The sequence below is a fragment of the Taudactylus pleione genome, unplaced genomic scaffold (assembly GCF_031769625.1).
Source record: "Taudactylus pleione unplaced genomic scaffold, aTauple2 ptg000043l, whole genome shotgun sequence".
In the NCBI taxonomy this organism is placed as follows: domain Eukaryota; kingdom Metazoa; phylum Chordata; class Amphibia; order Anura; family Myobatrachidae; genus Taudactylus; species Taudactylus pleione.
Genome location: NW_028284445.1, coordinates 17324464 through 17332636, shown reverse-complemented (window position 1 = coordinate 17332636; position 8173 = coordinate 17324464). Strand labels below are relative to the sequence as shown.

Genomic DNA, 8173 nt, shown 5'->3' with positions numbered 1-8173 from the left:
GGTTTTACTCAGATATGTTTGGATCTCAAAAACGGCATTATATTGGCTATCCGGCTGTCACGTGTTTTGGATAGCCAATAGGATAAATCCAAACTAATCCGAACTTGCGATAAGTTGGCGATAAAAATCGAATAAAACCGAACCCGCGCATCTCTACTGAAAAGCTGCTCTTTTTACAGAGTTAGCTTTTCGGAATTGTGATACTTTTCCGCCTACAGCTGAGTTGTCCATAAGGATTTCCTCACACTTCGTCTATCCACCCCCCCTCTAACCCGGCCGCTGTCTGTAAACACCTAACCCCTGCGGAGGGTGTCTGTCCCGCCACCCCGCTCGCGCAGCCGATGTGTGTAACCAGCTGCAGGCCCCTTCCCCCCCGGTGTCTGTCCCATCGTTTTCCCCTCCACTGTGTGTAACCATAGCCGCTGTTTGTCCCAGCTCCGCCCGCCGCCGCGGGTTTCCACCTCCCTTCCCCCGCCACCTCCAGCTGCTTGGGGAGTCTGGAGGAAAATAGTGACAGCACAGAGACGCCGGAGGTAAGGAGACACAGCTGGGGGGATCCGAAAAGATCCCTCTGCTTCGCAAGCTGCTGTGTAAACGGCAGCTTGTGCAACTATCAGGGCTATACAGAATGGCGTACAATAACACTCACAAGTTCCGAAAAAAATGCTTTTTCAGAACTTGATGAATTACATAATTTCTACGTCCCCATACTAAAGTATACTATACCATACTAAAGTATTGGGACTGTGGAAATTATCGGGGGAGAATTGTAACCAGAACCTTCATTTTACAAAAGTAAATAAAATGTTAATTTTCACCAACTTTTGCAGAATTTAGGGATGATGAATAGACCCCTCAGAGATTCGCAGTTTCTAAAATATGCTGATGCCTTCCAAAGCACAGCCAAGCATAGGGACACTCACTGCTGCCTTCTCATATCCGTCCGATGACGTACAATAGAGTAAATATAGGTAACATCGACGCATTGTGTAAACTCTAAATCAGTCCCAGAGTGCAGCGTTCTGTATGGCGGCACTGCCGCTGCCCCATTCATCTGGCTAGCAGGGTGCCAGGAACAGCACCCTACAGCCAGTAATGCTGCGGCAGTGCCGCCCGTTGCTTCCCTCTAGACTTTCCGTGCACTGCAGCGCTTCTGGGTGCTGGTCCTGCCCCCTGTGCATATCATGATGTCATGCACAAAGGGGTGGGGCGGGCACAGGGAGCATTAAGCCCTGTTATGACACTGAAAAACACTATGGGGGGAATTCAACTACTGGTGATCTGACATGTTGGTCAATTATGGTACTGCCGACATTGCATGGGCACCTATATAGGGTGCAAAGCAAAACTTGCAATGTGCTTGGATGCAATGTGCTGTTCTGGAATCACATGATTGTAAGCTCTCACGAGCAGGGCCCTATTTCCTCATGTGCTTTTCCTTCCCTTACTTATACAGTACAATCATCTATACCCCACGGCCTACAATGACAACAAAGAACAAACCTTTGTGTTTTGCCGCCATGCTGCTTATTTGGATACTATGCAGCGCTGTTTATAAACCTTGTCCATGTCCTGCAATGTTTTGTTCTGCAAGTCACTTTTTTCTTGTTTTGTTCATACTGTTTCTGTTTCTGTACTTTGGACCTGATTCAGCATAGAGACGCCCACTACTGCTTTCTCACCTCCGTAATACCCATATACATCGGTAATATCGCCCCGTCACACATAATTACAGCAGGTCTGACCTGTCTCAGAAATTGCAAGTCTCGTTGCACGCAGTGAGTACACAAGCTGCATAGGCAATCACAGTGGCTAATTTATGCACGACCATTCACCGGCGTTCAAACGGACAAGCTCGCCCTGCGATTCTCCAACCACTCTCCCATCACCACCCCCAAACGCACACAGCCCCTGCGAGGGATTCCTATCTGCGCCCGTAATTGTAGTGCGATCACCGCACAGGTGGATATACAGTACGCAACAAAAGGCCGATCTGTGTACACAGTTGCAATTGCGATCCATGCTGAATGAGGCCCTTTGTACGAACCCCTCATGGCACCATATAAATTAAGGGTCATAATAATATTATTATTATATAAATGAAGGGCAATGTGCGGTCCACTTGCCGATAAGGAGGCCGGGGAATGCCCATGCATGAGGTGTATCAGTTTGCCTGCCAGCTATGTCTTCTTTGTTGTCTAGTTGTAGAAGAATGAAAATATAATTCAGATTTCTTGACCAAGAAGCTGACACTTTAATGTGCATATTTAATAATGGATATGTGGTGTTTGATTTGTACATTAGCGTGAGGGATCGGGCACTACTCCCTGGCCCTGCCTGCCTCCTCCCTCTCTACTGATATAATGATAAATTACATTGATTGAATCACAAAAAAAACGCTATTCACAATCACAATCACACATAACAACACAGTGTGTCGAGGCTCTCTCACGCCATTGGCCAGTACGCGCCTCAGACGTCATCTCCATTCGTTGTTGTAGGCGTCAATCACATTCCGGGGTCGGGCATGGAAAGCGAAGTCCCGCCTACGACAGTGATTGGAAGGTGACGTCTCCCAGCCGGAGAGGCCCCGCCCCCGTCGCCTTGTGTGATCAGCCGTCAGCAGCAGCAGAAGCCGCCGTGTGCTGGGGACAGTGATGATGGGGAGAGCTGGGATTATCCGGGGGGCGGACACCGCTGCTGTCTCCTCCGACCAGCTGCTGGACCGCTAGCCCTGACTGGGAGCGAGAGAGGCCGGGGACGGAGCAGCTGCATGTACGGTGCGTTCTCACCTTACCCCCTATCATCAGCAGCATAGAGCTAGGGAGAGGGGCGCCCTCCATCCATAGCAAGGTCGCCTGTCCATTAATCCCCCCCCTCTCCATGGGGACCAGCTGGGGGTGGGACTGTTCCTAATGCTGCTCCACTAAGGCCTCTGGCTAGCAGCATCCCTCTTCTTGCACAGCCCTGTTGTGTGGTACAATGCCCCAAAGTAGCCTCTCATCATTGTTCTGCACCCGTGCTGGATGTGCTGTAGTATCATCATATCATAACATGCCACTACTTGTACAATGTTATGTGTATAATATACATGCACTATATATATATATATTTCACACTCACTGGTCATCGTATTGTACATAGTGGTAGATTGCATGCTCTCATCGTCTAGTGAAATGCTGAGATTTAAGTATATCTCTAGAATTTGTTATATATCTGTTTGCAAATGAAATGTGTGTATCTAGCACACTGCTTGTAAGAGTTAGCTGGCTTCATGTGGCGGGACAGGCTGCTATTGGGAATAAAAGGCAGACAGCAAGCACACTGTGTCACTATTCCAAGGAAATGATCCACCGTCTGTCCTTATGCTGTCACAGGGACCATGGTCACTTCTCCGCAATGTGTCCTCAGGAATGCATCTGTCCCCTCACCCTGCTGTGCATTGTTGCAGTTCAATGTAGTTGTTCAGCTGTCTGATCTGTCAGCATTTTTAGCAAAGATCAAGTCTTGCCCTAAACCCCCCTGTAGAGTCTTATGGTCCTCTGGCCAGAGACCGGATGCTGGATAGCTCTCTGTGTTGCTGAGCTGGGGAGTGAGAAGCTACACTTATTGTCTTGTTCTTGGTTTTTTGGCAGGATAAAGATGACTTTTTGTCTAAAGCTGAAGCTATGTTGATAATTCTATATGCTGTACTCCCATATTTATGTTCTTGTGTTGTTTGCACTATGTGGTGTAGGTCACCCCTTATGGGGACCACACCACCGAAGAGAACCAGAGATTGTAGTTTTGTGGCAAATGAGAGCATGGTCCCTTATCCCAGAAAGTGCCTAATGGGGTGAGAGAAAAGCGCCTTGTGGCGATGGGAGTCTTATTTATTAATATATATATTATACAGTTTACAGAAAATATTTCATTCATTCACATCAGTTCATGCCCCAGTAGAGTCTACAATCTTTGGGGGCGATTCAATTGTTAGCGCCAGCGGCGGCTGTCAGTGCCGGGCGCCCAACAGAGCATTTCAAATGTTGCACCGTACAGGTGCGAACAGCTGCCGCTGGCATTTCTGCGCGCCTCTCCTGAGATGATGAGCAGAAATGTGCGAAAAGTCTGTAGTTTGGGCACCCTAACCAGGACTTTAGACTGATTTATGCTAAATCTGATCTAATTGGGCACGACAAGTACAATAACTAATGGGTGCCCAAAGACAACTGAATTGCAACATTAATTAGCGTGACTTAATGAACAGTTGCATCGGCCCCTATATTCCTCAACACAAAGACACACACCCAGTTGCTATTATTTTGTCAGATGTCAATTAACCTACCAGTATGTTTTTGGAGTATGGGAGGAATCCTATGCAAACTCCACACAGATCTCAGTGCTGTGAGTCAGTAATGCTAACCACTATGCCACCATGCCGATGACCTGTGCTCTCCAAAGGGTCATTGTGGCTCAGAGGATTAGGTATTAAAGGGGTCTTTATAGAAAGGGCCTGAAGTTCTGATACCAAATACACACAGGTTGTTTTTTGTGTGCCCTTTTTCTTTTTTGGCACTGACACACGTGGGAAAGAGGACACAGATGTTGGGCTTAAAATTAAATTAAAATAAATTAAAGACATTAGCCTGATCTTTGTGCGATGGCCTGCTGAGTTTCTGGAAGGATGTTCTGCCTGAGGCCATGTGTTGTGTGTGTGCTTTTTTTTTTTTGAGGAATAGATATCCTGGCTGATCTCCTATTGTCAGCAGAGTATGAAATATTCAGCAGTTTAGAGGTTAAAGTGGGAAAGGCTATTCCTGCCAGCAGGACTTGCATGGGATTCTGGGACATCTGGAATGGAAAGGGGTTCTGCATCACTTCATGTATGTGAGCAATGTGTGAAGCAGGCTGGAATCCTTCTAGTCACTGTGTGGTGGGCAGGTGCACTCCATGGTTTGTGCATTGATCCCTCCCACAGAGTATCATCGCTGCTCCAACCTCACAAATCAGGGGAATTGAACTGAACACCGCAGATAAATCTGCCAAAATGCAACTTGTCACAATGCCGGAATCAGTGGTGTGCTATGAATATTTAATTTCAAATCCATTACATTCATGCTTCAAAGTGATTCTCGTATAGAGAAACTTAAAATGAGACTGGTTAATGCATTTATTTAAACATTGCAGTTTGAAGGTTTTATGGTACTATTTTTCTTCCTTAGGGAAAGTGAAAATCTTGAGGCTTATTCTTAAATTATTCTCCATAGAGAATAGAGAGTGAGAAGAATATAAACACTTCCTAGTGTTTTGATGATGTGATTAACTTTCATTATTAGCAGAACGCGTATAGAAGCATTTTTATGGACAGATCTCACACTGGAACATATTTGAATCCGCCTATAGAAGAAAAACTGTTATTATTTGTTACAGTTCTAGTTTGCAAATAAAAGTTGGAGATGACTGATTCAGGAAGATGCAACCCATATTAAAAGTATAACAAGAGTAAAGCTAAGTGCAAACTATGTAATAATCGGCCTGATCAGACCATTTTTGGCTGCTCGGTCCAATAACCTGAGTGTGTAATGGCTGATTAGCGTTCCAATACTGATTGGATCTGACCTGCTGTGCAATATTTCTCCGAAATGATCAGCTGATATCGTGCACGTTTTTAAGCATACACCAGTGGTTCCCAAACTGTGTGCTGTGGCACCCTGGGGTGCCTCTGAACACTTGCAGGGGTGCCTCAGGTTGGTGGTCCAGCACCAAATCAAATAATTTATGGTCAGTGTAATGTAAATATGAGGACATACAGAAGTGCAAACCTGTCCACCATATAACTGAGCCTAATGGGGGGCATCCACTACAAGATCTGAAAACGACTGCACGATTACGACATTGTAACCGTGCAGTCGTTTGTCAGTCGTGTGATGTGCCTGCACTGAACGAGCAGACGTTCAGTGCAGAGTCATCCATCATCTGGAAATATGCTGAGCCTGACGATATCGTCAGGTTGACCAGCATGTTTGCACGATGATAGATGTCTAAAAGACCAAATTTTCAAACGATGTTTGAATGATTATCGAACGATTATCAAACGATTTTATCGTTATCGTTCAACTTTATCATCTAGTGGATACCCCCCTTTAGGATGACAGCTGAGCACAATTTAGTTATCAATTTTTTTTTCTCTGAATTTTTCATGAACAAACTTTTGGCCTAGGGGTGCCTTGAAAACCATGCTGATGCTCTAGGGCAGGGGTTCCCAACCACGGTCCTCAAGGCACACTAACAGTCCAGATTTTAAGGATAGCCTTACTTGAGCACAGGTGATTTAATTAGTATCTCAGTTATTTTAATTATCCATCTGTGCTCAACTATGGATATCACTAAAACCAGAACTGTTAGTGTACCTTGAGGACCGAGGTTGGGAATCACTGCTCTAGGGTGCCGTGATTGAAAAAAGTTTGGGAACCACTGGCATACAGTGTATGAATTTCCGATTATCTGTCCCACATTTCTGTTGATAATACATTTTAAACAACCTTTGTGAGGACCTAAGGACAGATAATCATTTGGAGTAGAACGGCAAATCACTATTGTGTACATATCACAAGATCATGCAATCGTAAAGCTGATCAGATGGTGAGTGATATCATTCAGGTGTGTATCTAGCATTACTTGCTAGGTATCACCTAGAATCATCCTTATTATGACTATGAAAAATGAGTGTAGCTTTATATATGGATAATGTAGCGTTGCCACTAGACTTTTTAGCAGGGCGCCACGCCCTGCATGACTTAGCAGGGGAGCAGTGTCCTGTGAGGGGGGTGGGGGGAGGAATAGCGGTGCAGCGCTCACCGCCGGTGAAGGGAGAGCTAGGGGGGAAGCCCAGCATGTCCGTAAGTGCTGGGCACACCCCCACGAGTGATTAAAAAAAAGGGCATGTCTTAAGGATAAGCCCCTTTTCTCGTGGCCATGCCACCTTTTTTGGGGTGAGAGTGCCCTATTTACGGTCTAGGTCCGGCGCGAGGCAGGGCGCCTGAAGAAACACTAGATAACTTATAAATGTGCTATGAAAGGTAGCAGCTTTGGGTTTCCTTATAATACAAGCATATTGTCTAGATCACAGGTTCTCAAACTCTGTCCTCAGGACCCCAAACAGTGCATGTTTTCCAGGTCTCCTCACAGCATCACAAGTGAAATAATTAGCTCCACCTGTGGATCTTTTAAAATATGAGTAATGACTAAACCTGTGCACCTGCTGGGTGACCTGAAAAATGTGACCTGTGTGGGGTCCTGAGGGCCGCGTTTGAGAACCACTGCTCTAGATGATTGTTGAGCAGCAAATAATATTTTTATTTCTCTTAATTTGAAATAAAATGTAATTAAACACAGATTTTATTGCAGTTCTTTGTTACTCTTTGTGTGTTTGGTGGCACCTAAGGCATCACCCGCATCTATTTGGCCATGCCACGTGGACGTCCTGCAGCTGGCCCACTGCTGTTACACTACTCCCCACATCTGATAATATACCTGTAACTGCCAATGTGGCATCCAGTAGATGTTTCTAGCTCAGATATATACACCGCTACCTTGCTAGGCAAGTAAATATATGCAATAAAGTTCTACTTGCTGTCACACAAGGTAATTTCTTTATTATTACCAAGTATTTATATAACAGCAAGGTATTCGCAGTGCTGCACCAACAGATCTTCATTGAGGCACATCTGAGTTGAGTTTACAATATAATTTCCCCTACACGAGCATACAGACGCATGAAAAGAAGGGGTAAGAAACCAGTTGACCTTTAGGTATCCAGTCATGATGTCTACAGTACACTTTAGTTTTTGGGCTTAAATAGTGAAATAACACTATGTTGACATGCCAATTGTTGACATTGTATATTTCAGCATGTTGACACAGTCGAAATTCAGAATGGCGACATAACATTCCACACCCAGCCTACCAGAATGGCCTTGGGCCATGCACCCCGAAACCGTTGAAACCTGAGCACGTACAAACTCAATGCAGATGCCACCCTGGTTTTGAACATAACCCAAACACAAGTGTTTCTATGTGGCACCGTGAAGACCATTATATAATAAGTCATTGTACTCAGTCATGTGTTGTCATGAGCAGGGTTGGAGAAAATTTGAAGCCAGGTCACAAATGCGACAACACAAATTACTGCCTG

At 45.2% G+C, this 8173-nt stretch overlaps 1 protein-coding gene across 1 annotated transcript in view; it reads left to right on the top strand.

Annotated features, from left to right (window-relative positions):
* The first annotated feature begins 2597 nt into the window (after positions 1–2597).
* The window catches only part of WASF3 (WASP family member 3), a 55665-nt gene continuing 50089 nt past the window's right edge, over positions 2598–8173 (top strand). The window contains exon 1 of the mRNA XM_088460165.1: positions 2598–2780. The gene's annotated coding sequence lies outside the window, so the exon portion shown is untranslated. The remainder of the gene's footprint in view (positions 2781–8173) is intronic.